Here is an 11,049-nt window from a genome sequence, read left to right on the forward strand (position 1 = left end):
AGGCAAGGTGAAGTGACTACCTCAGGTGTCAGGATCCGCAGTGGCACTGGCAGCAGATCCCAATGTAGACTTTTATTCCTCTTTTGTTCCTGAGGGAATTGGGTGCGTTCGGCCTGGAGACCGACAGGAGATCTGAGAGCCCTTTTCACATAACTTAAAGGCTGTCACATCGAAGATGGAGCAAGCTTGTTTTCTCCTGATCTGAAGGGTAGGACTGGAAACAACGGATTCAAGTTACAAAAAGAGAGATTCCAGCTAAAACATTAGGAAGAGTTGTTTGAGATTCCTGCATTGCAGGGGGCTGGACTAGATAACTCTTGGGGTCCCTTCCAACTCTATGATTCTGTGTAGATCTCCACTTACTCCTTCCTTGGTGGGGAAGGGGAGGGGTCGTCACTTTGTGGTTTGCCTCAGGTGCCAAAATGTCTCTGGCAGACCCTGGCTACAACCCACCATCTCTGCTCAGAAGCACAGGCCCATGGGGTACTGAGGCCCCCAGTCCTTCCAGCGACAGCCCCCTCCCTGTGGCCTTTCCTTGTTGTGATGGCCTCCTTAGTCTGTACAAGGCTGGTTTTTTTTGGGGGGAGGGTATTCTACACCCTCCTGGTCCCTTCCAACTCTACAATGCTGTGATCTATTCCAGCCATAGGAGCCAACTCTCAGGGGCCGAGGGGCTTTTGCCCCCCAATAAAATATTTGAGGGCCCCCCAAAAAGTTAATGAGCATCTCCAAATATGGTGTGTGTGCGATCGATTGTGTGGGGCGGGAATTGCCTCCCCCCACCAAAAATATTGTTTTTCAAGTTGGCGCCGCTGATTCTAGCAGAATCGACCCTCGGAGAAGTGCGATGCCGCTGGAGGGTCCTATTGAAGCCTACCCACGTCTACTCAGAGTAAGCTCCGCTGGAGTTCCGCGGGTCCCACTCCCCGGGAAATTGCATCTTTGCAAGGGGCTCTCCCTCTGCGCATCTTTGCAAAGCGCTTCTCTCAGTCAAAGCTGAGCTGTAGTACAAGCCCTACAAACTATCAACACCCCGCCCCCCAAAATACACAAATCCCGATGCCGGTCCCTGATCCTTAGGAAGTGCGGTGGGTGGGCATGCAGAAGAACGCTTCCCGTCCACGTGCGGATCCAGCCGCGGCTGCATCTCCCGCAGACCGCTTCCTCTTCCTCCTCCTCCTCCTTCCTGCTCCCTCACGGAGGTACATGAAGGCTGCTCCGCTGCTCACCCTACCGGCCGGCGCCGTGGCTTAGTTGGTTAAAGCGCCTGTCTAGTAAACAGGAGATCCTGGGTTCGAATCCCAGCGGTGCCTGCAGAGGAGTCGCCTCTGTTTTGCCTGCTCCTGCAGGAGGCGGCCTTATTTTTATGCCCACCCGCCCTACTCGGCGGGAGAAAGCGAGAGAGGCGCGCTCGGATCCTCCGCCTCCTTCGCTCCAGGTGCTGCTTAAAGGTTTTGCTGCTGCGCGCCGCTTTGCAAGAGGCTCGTGGCCAGGCGCCCGCTTTGCAAGATGCCCGATGCCCTTCCTAGGCGCTCTTAAGCCCCCATGCCCCACCTCCCGGCAGCAGCCCCATCGCGGATCCACGCGCGGGGGGGGGGGGCAAACCCACAGCTGAGCCCTTTGCAATTGCAGTCACGAGTAAATGTACACCTTTTTGCAAAAATGGGTTATCATAACAAGAGACAGAGATAATCTTACGTGTGGCAGTAGTTTGACATCTTCCAGAAAATACGTTTTAATTATTATTTTTTTACACGGAAGTGTGTTTGTTGCCTGCATCTTTTAGACTTGAACTGCCGATTTGTGTGTGTGTGTGTGTGTGTGTTTCTCCTTCCTTTAAACAGGGCCACTTTTAAACTATGCCAGGCATAGGGGAAAACACCCTCCAGCTCCCATGGATGACCCTCTTTATTCTTTAATGTTTCCTATTCTTTCATGCTTCCTTCCTTGTTGCTTAACATGGTGACGAGGATGCTCAGCAGATGCCCACTGGTGACGCATTATTCTTAAGACAGGCACACACAGAGAAACTTGACAAGGTATGGTATGTTTTTCAGAATCCTGCTTATTCCGACCACACAGACTTTGAAGGGAAGAGTGTTTGTCACATCATTCTACATTCATTCATTCATTCATCTATTTATAGTCATGTGTTTGTGTAGTTGTCCAGATTAATCCGGAACCACTGCTGTCCCTGCTTATTTCCTTGCCGTCATCAATACAGGCGAAAACTCGCAGAGGGACATGCATCAATATGTGCCAGGAAATGCTTTATCAAGTTGATTAATCCAACCCAAAGGGTCGATCCAGTTTAGGCTACAATCCTAAACACCATTACTAGGGAGGAACTCCCATCGGACTCTGTGAAATTCACTTTGGATAGTGGTCAGAAAGTGTCACTGGGACTTTCACAAGCAAAGCTCAGTGATGGTGGAAGTTTGTACCTTGTTGAGGTTTACAGACTTTATCCTGACCTCTTCCCCCATCCTCCCATTCAGAGCCTCCAGAGCTGCCCATTTCCTCCTCATTATGCCAAAGATGGAGACTTGCACTGACTGGACCTTATGTCGCCATAACACTGTCCTACCTCCCCGTACTATAATTAATTAGGGTCATGGGCGTAGCCAGGCCTTTTGTTAGGGGGGACAGAACCTCAGTTTGCTATGTATTTTTATTTATTTTTATTGTTGGTGGGAAAGCTGTCCCTCTCCCCCCCCCCCCCTTGGCTATGCCCATGCTTAGGGTTGCCCTGTGGTTGATGTCTTAGTAACAATCTTACCCTGGTCCGACCAGCATAATTCAAGGGCAATATTGCAGCCTTACAGCACCGTCTTGATTATGTCTACTCAGAAGTGAGTCCTGAATTCATTGGGGATCATCCCAGGCAACTGTGGTTAGGACTGCAGCTTTAAGTGAGTACAGTCGTACGTTGGATTTCAAACACCTTGGCTCCCGAACAAATCGACTCCCGAATAATTTTTGGAAGCCGAACATCCGGTGCGACTTCCACAGCCTCCGATAACAGCTCCGGGAGTCGAACAGCCTCCCGGAACACATTTTGTTCAAGAACCAAGGTATGACTGTAAATGATTTCTTAGATGCTAACACAACCACTGGTAAAAATGTTGTCTGGGTTACCGTGATTACAGTAAGCCAACAACTTACATACATGCTTTTAACTTGTGCGCATTCAGCTTTACATGTGTGGCAAACAAACAAACGAACAAATAAGGGTGGAAAGGGAAATGACTTTGGCAATCCCACCTGCCATCCAACCCAATGACTATATTGGTTTTGGCTTTATGTGTGATCCCCGGAACATAACACATGGTAAGTTGCAGGCTTACTGTACCCCAAGTCTCAGAAGGAGGATCTCCTCCCATAGAGGATAGGATATGTGCTGAGTCCTGCAAGGTTGTGGTGGGCTCCTGGAAATTCCACTGCCATGTGAAGTTCATGCGGTGGGGGTCGGGGTGCACGCAATAGGGCCTCTTCTATAGTGACCTCCAGAATATGGAATACCCTCCCCTCCTAGATGTGTCTAACCTCGTCAATGAACACATCTCAATGGCATGTCTAAATGTACTTGTTCCCACAGGCCTTTGTGGGTGGGTGAACCCTTGGGATAAGTAATCCCACCCCAGGACTGTGTGGTGAAAGGTGGAATGTAAATGCTAGTGGCAACAACAACAACAACTTGGGTGGCTTGCACTGGAAAAGTCCACAGGGGCCTTGTGAAGAATAGTGTAGATCAGGCTTCCTCAACCTCAGCCCTCCAGATGTTTTTGGCCTGCAACTCCCATGATCCCTAGCTAGCAGGACCAATGGTCAGGGATGATGGGAATTGTAGTCTCAAAACATCTGGAGGGCCAAGGTTGAGGAAGCCTGATGTACATACTTGAAGCAGAAATTTAGCCTGTGGTACTTCAACATTTCTGGAATATTCTGGTACTTTTCCGGTCTACAGAGCAGCCTCACAGGAGCAATAATCCACTTCTGGAGGATGTTCTCCGTTTTGGGCATATTTAAAATGGCTTTGCAAGCATTTTCAAAATGGACTTTAATTTTCTTTGTTAAGATGCCAAAGATCAATTGGTTGGGAACGTGTATAAAGAACAAAGCGATGGGGAAGGAGAGGTGAAAACATGAGGACAATCCGTCTTCTCAGAGGGATGGTTTGGCAGAAGGAAATACTGTGCAATTCAGGGACTTTTCTGAAGTCAAATGGTGTACAGGTATGTCACGTAAAATTAAAACAGGCAGAAGGAACAAAGTCACTTCCCAGAAAGAGGTCAATGACCAAAAGACAAGCAACACTGTGGAAGGCTACCCTTGGAGCAGCATCACCAAGTACTTTTCCTGAAAAGGACAGGACTGCCAAGGAGAGAACGCTTGCGGAAAAGGAATCACAAACAAAAGTGGCAACAGAAATCAGAGCTGGATGTAAATCTCTTAGAAGCTTGGCTGTCACAGGTATGGGACTCCATTCTTATGGACAAATTAATGGCCTTATAACAAGAGCACTGTACTGGAAAGAAAAACAGCAACTTCTATGCAACATGGCATCCTTTTATTGAATAGTACAAGCTATTAAGCATGGCTTCCATCACTAGCAACACACGGAACATTGTGGAATGACACTTTCATCTGACTACTGTACATTTGATGGACCACAACTGGAATCGCTTCATGTTATATTTCCTATATTTCCTTTCTCTCTCCCCCCCCCCAAGAACAAGCCATGACTAGATTTTATATGGCTTGCGGGTGGGTGGGGAGAGATTTGCAGTAAAATAAATTACAGTCTATTCTATTAACTATTAAAAGGCTTGGAAGCAGGCATAGAAAACAATAAATGCAGCCTCTTAAAGTAGATCAGAATCACTTAATACTGTCATGTTATGACTTTTGAATCAGGGTAATAATAAAAGCCACAATATAAATCAGTTGTCGGAATAAGGAATGACAGGGAAGTGGGGAGATGCTTGTGTATTATTGTTCCAGCTGTTGCGTTGTTTGGTTGGAAGTGAAAGCAGCACTTGGGGAACTCCTCAGAGAGCTGAAGGGCAAGGAGTGGATGTGAGGGCAAGATTTATATACCTTAAAATGAGCTTATTAAGGCCTCATCTGCACTATACATTTAAAGCAGTATTACCCCACTTTAAACAGTCATGGCTTCCCCCAAAGGATCCTGCAAATTGTAGTTTGTTAAGGGTGCTGAGAGTTGTCAGAAGACACCCCTCACTTCCCTTCACATAATTACATTTCCCTGGAAAATTAGGAGTCGATGGTTAAATCACTCCGATAACGGTTCATATGGGAAGAGGTGGTCCTTGACATATTGCGGTCTTGAGCCATTAAAGGCTGCATAGGTCAAAACCAACACTTTGAATTGGGCCCTTAAACTAATTGGCAGCCAGCGCAGCCAGGTCAGGATTGGTGTTATATGCTCAAGCTGTATTGCCATGGTGAGCAAGTGATTCCTGCAACCATTGAGGAAATACAGTAAGTCTGCATGTGTCTCAATCAAAAAATCACTTATAGTCAAAACCCATTGGGTTCAATGACAGGTGGGACTGCCAACATCATTTTTCCCAGAACCCCACCTCTTTTTCTTTTTTAATTTCTTTTGCTATGCACACAGGTTAAATGCATGTAAATGGTGGGCTTAAACTTCTTTCTGAATTAATGCTTTCCTGTCCAATCTCTCAACATTATATCTGTTCTCAATTTTAGATTGATTGATTGATTGATTGATTGATTGATTTTTACTGGACTCTGTCTTCTGTTGCTTTATTGTAGCTCTGGAGGTATTTGTGTTATTATTTCAAGGCCTTGGGCAGCAGCCACCAGTAATGTGTAGTTCTGCTCTTTCTTCCAAGTAAATTTTTAGGTTGGAGGTGTCAAGTAACTCAACACGCTCTGCAGTAAATGATGGTTGTGTACACATACATTCAAAGCACATTTCACTCCCCACCCCCAGAAAAGAATCCTGAGAATTGTAGTTTGTTAAGGGGGAGGGAAATTATAGCTCTGTGAGTGGGTAAACTATTGTTCCGGGATTCTTTTTTTGATGGGCATGTGCTTTAAATGTATGGTGTGTATGCAGCCCATCATGGTTATCCAACTGTGATCTTAGGGGAGCTGGGAAATCTAAACGGGCCTGCAAATATATATTGATAATCTTAACAATATGCACTTTATACAAGGAGTTTAACAAGATTGATTTGTGCTGCCTTGGTAACAATTAGCGAAGGCTACTGAAACCTTTCAAGGGAGAAATGAATTTTTTCTAAACAATTGCTCTAAAGTAATTGCTAATATAAAGCAGGCCTGTCACAATATAAAATGCTTGGCTAGGTGGTGGAACATTGCTTAATTTCTAGCAAAAGGGATTGTGGGGCTCAGTCTCCACTAGCCTGTCTAGAAACAACACCATCTGATCGAGTAGCTCGTCTCCTTGATTCCTGCTCTATGGAGACTCTGCATTGTATGCAGCTAAATTATGCCCACATTAGCCCCACTGAAATTAATGGACTTGTGTTTGTCATGTCCATTAATTCAATTGGATTTGCCATGAGTATGAATAGCTTTGGAAACAGCCCTCTGTACCGGCTCAAGAGGGCTTTCACTTATTTTTACTTCATATCTTCCAGAGTCAAACCTTAAAAGCACTGAAAACAAAGGTCAATGAGCCCTTGTATAAAATAAACCCTGCAGTGGAATAACCAGAATAGTTCACGAGAAGGAACAGTCTTGCAGATTTAGGAATGGCCTCTTGCAGTCTGGATGGGTTGGAATGATAAATTGCTAAGTGCAAGATCAAGTGTCAGTTCAGAGGCGCTGTTGCCTGTTGTGGGGACTTGGGCTAAACTCCAGCGCTTTCAAATAAAAAGCACACGTGACAACATCTTCTGAAGACCAATTCTTTAGGACAAAATGCAGAATAAGAGACCTTTGGCCCAATCATTAGTGGTAGCACTGAATCACTGACATGCTATTTACCAACCTACCATCCATTGTTTGTTTCTTTACTTTTACTCAAAAACAAGCCACCCTTTTTGAAACTGCTAAGTGTGAATTACCACAATGTTCTTCCTGTCACTTGTACTATGCACAGATAATTAAAGCATTAGAGAGAAACGAAGTCGTTAATGGCAACGTTTAACCCTGATTTATTTCACAATTGATGGTGGTGGTGTAGCTGTTGTATGCAAAGGGACCCACCGCAGTTGTTCATTGTGCAGGAACAAGATGCTGTTACTAACAGCTCATTATCATATATTCACAATTTGTCAGGGAGCCTGCTGTAAGCATCCACTCTGCATGTAGGGAAAGCATCACCCAAGGAGGCTCCAACTTTAAGGTACCACTGCTGCGAATTTCTGGGCTAGTGGTTGGCAGAGCAACCTACCGCTTTCAGGCTCTTATCATGGGAAGTGGAAAACTACCAACAGACCAGTCACCACTAGAAGAATCACCCCATCCTCTCATTGCATAAACCCTCAGTGAAGGCCAGCTGGCCCAATAAGGTAGATGGGGCACTGCCCCATCAACTTCAGGCTGCCCTCAGCCAGCCCCCCACCTGCCTACTTTCTTACTCACAAGGAGCCCAGGGAGTGGAATAGCTTGTCTGATGCTTCCTCCTAAGGGTTATGTTCACATAACCACTAACTCCATATCCACTAGTTTTTGAAGCCATGTTCACACAGTGTTAGCCACAATTCACATAGATCCCATAGTTTCTTATCAAATACTATATTTGATGAATTTCTCCCCAAAACAGCTTCAATTCTACTGGAAAACAGGATATGGAGTGTGAGCATTAAAGACAGGGGGTCACATAAGGAAGGCACTCATAGCTCCACAATTCATATTATTCCACTGTATGTTAAAAACATAAAACGAAGTCAGAAGGTACGCAGAATACTTTTCTCATGCTGGTGGGAATATTAGACTTCTTTTTTTTTAATATAATTTTTATTAGTTTTTTTAACATATCATTTTCAACAGTAATTAAACATACTTTTACATCTTATTCAAATTTTTGACTTCCATCAATCCTGTCTGAAAATTTTCCAATCTAATCTCTCAGTATGCATTTCTTATCTTCTCTATTACATTTCAAACTCGTAACCAACATCTCTATCTTTTTAAACTTTGTAACACTTCGTATATTTCTCCGTACAAAACTTCTTGTAGTCCTACTAGCATAATTTCTTGATTACAGTTGCTCTTCAAATAATTCATATACTTCTTCCAATCTTCTGTAAAGCTCTGGTCCCGCAGGTTTTGAATCCTTCCTGTCATTTTGTCCAATTCTGCATAGTCCATTAATTTCGTCTGCCATTCTTCTTTTGTCGGAATTTCTTCTTGTTTCCATTTCTGGGCTAATAATACTCTTGCTGCAGTTGTTGCATATAAAAACAGTTTAACATCTTGCCTATTAATGTCCTGACCTATAATACCAAGTAAAAATGCTTCTGGTTTTTTAAAGAATGTGTATTTCAACATCTTTTTCATCTCATTATATATCATTTCCCAGAAGTTCTCTACTTTTTTACATTCCCACCACATATGATAAAACGTTCCTTCTTTTTCTTTACATTTCCAACATTTATTATTTGTCTTATACATTTTAGCTAATTTCACTGGTGTAATATACCATCTATACATCATTTTCATCATATTCTCTTTCAAAGCATTACAGGCTGTAAATTTTATCCTTTCCTTCCACAGCCTTTCCTAGACTTCTTGAAAGCATTGCTCAAAATATGTTCTCATATTTTTGTTGCCAGTATTTTTTTTATAATTTATGTACAAACCCTCATGAGCACAATTTCTGCAACACATGCAGTAAAAGAAAGCGAAATAGAACGGTGCTGAGGCAAAAGGAATTAGGGATTACGGCAGTAATTTAAGGCTGATCCTTATCATGCGCAGGCACATATTGCTTGTCTGACTCTGCAGTGTCATTAGATCCTCCCCTTCAAATTCCACTATATTTCTTTCTCGTTAATCCCAGTTTACACCTCTTTTATTGAATTCATTTCTCTGGGATTTATGAGGGGTTTTTTTTAAGTGCAATCACAGTCTTAGGACTTCTGCAAACTTTGACACAATTTCTCTTCTAAGTCTGCATCTCAGGAATCATTGGCATACAATGGGTTTGGCATATAAAAACAAGTCCATAGCCTCCAGCATTTCCTAGCTCAAAAGAAGGACATGCTTGTTGCAAAATCTGCTCTCCTACCAAAGAATCATTTTGCGAAACTTCAGTTTTACATGTGGTTGAAGTCGTTTTCACAATTTATGCCTGGGTGCTGTATTTGTGTTTACTTTGCAACAGCCTGTCCTCCACTGATTTAAAAGCCAAAATGGGTAATGTTTCATTTGTTTAAAGTGAGTCTTGAAAAATGTAATTGTTCTACAGGGGCCTAATTTACACATAGCACTGAGACAAAACAATGGCTTAGTGCACAGAAGCAAGAGTGCGTTCCCAGAGCAAAGGGGAGTAAAATGCACTTTTAATGTGCACCAGTCTTTCCCTACACCAGTGGTGTCCAAACTTTTTTCAAAGAGGGCCAGATTTGATGAAATGAAGGGCCGTGAGGGCCAACCAAAGTTGTTAACCTTTTTTATGATTGAAGTTGAGGTTTTTTAAACCGACTGGTGGGCCGGATTGGCCCCCGAAGCAGACTTTGGACATGCCTGCCCTACACACTCCAGTTGTTCCCAACTAATACTGCAGAGCTGGAAAAGGGCACCCCAAATTATTAAGGATTAGCTGCAACTTGCCTACTAAGGAGAATAGTTCTCACATTTGGGGCTTTTTAGTTTAGAGAAAAGGAAAATAATAGGGTATATGACAGAAGCATATAAAATTATGCATGGTGCAGAGAATGTGGACAGAGAGAAGCTTTCCTTCCTCTCTCATAATATAGGAACTGAGGGCCAGACAGTGAATGTTGGAAGTTTCAGGACAGCACATAGCTAAATTGTGGAGTTCTTTCCCACAAGATATAGTGATGGTCACCAAAGTCATGGAGGTTAAGGCTATCAATGGCTACTAGCCACATTGGCTGCATTCTGCCTCCACTGTGGAGGCAGTAAATGCTTCTGAATGACAGTTGCTGGGAATCACAGGTAAGGAGAGTTGCTGCTATCGAACTCAGGTCCTGCTTGCGGGTTCCCCTTTTGGGTATCTGGACCGTTACTGTGAGAACAGGATGCTGGACTTGATGTGCCCCTTTTGGCCTGATCCAACAGGGCTCTTGAGTTATTTTATGCTCTCTCCACCACCTTAAGTCCCAAGTCTTAGCAGCGCCACAAGCCATGGCAAAGAGCCAAGAGAGGGGCATCATCTTCATCTCCAGAGGTGCCTGTCTGGTTATTTGGAAATGGGATGCTGGATCAGCCAGGCAACCTTAATGTTCTTACGCTCTTGGCAGCCGACCTCATATGAACCACAGCAGACGACAGTGTGAGAAATTATCAGGTCATAAATGTTTTTGCCTCATACATAATTCAGCAGCATGAATTGATCCGGCTAAAATCAATATATGAACGATCACAATACTTCAGTGGTGTTTTTAAGTGAGCTTCAGTACACGGCGAACCATTTCTCTTCAAGAAAAGATTTTTGAAAACAGAAAGGGGAAAATAAAGCTAAATAACCTTTTACTGCGAATTTGTAGCTTTCCCTGCTGCTATGGATCATAATTTAAAACGACTGTTCAAAAACCCAATCAGCTACATGTTTACCATCATGGGGCTATAAAATCTTTATAGAGATTTGGCTGGTTAGAGTAGGAAATGGGTAGATTTCAGTGGAGTGATTTATTGAGCTATTTTAAAAAAAGAGAAACGCACCACAACCCGTACTTTGAAGTAATGACGTCACAGCATTAAAAACGAAGCCAAGTTATATTAGGGATGCGAGGAGCCCAAAGAAGTCACTTTTCTTGCCACATGGGGGTCAGCCAGGGAGGTGGACTGGCTGTGACCCTCACGAAGCGAGACAGGAGGGAAACTTTGTCCATGCTCAGA

The sequence above is a fragment of the Podarcis vaucheri genome (genome assembly GCF_965113315.1).
Source record: "Podarcis vaucheri genome assembly, chromosome: 7".
In the NCBI taxonomy this organism is placed as follows: Eukaryota; Metazoa; Chordata; class Lepidosauria; order Squamata; family Lacertidae; genus Podarcis; species Podarcis vaucheri.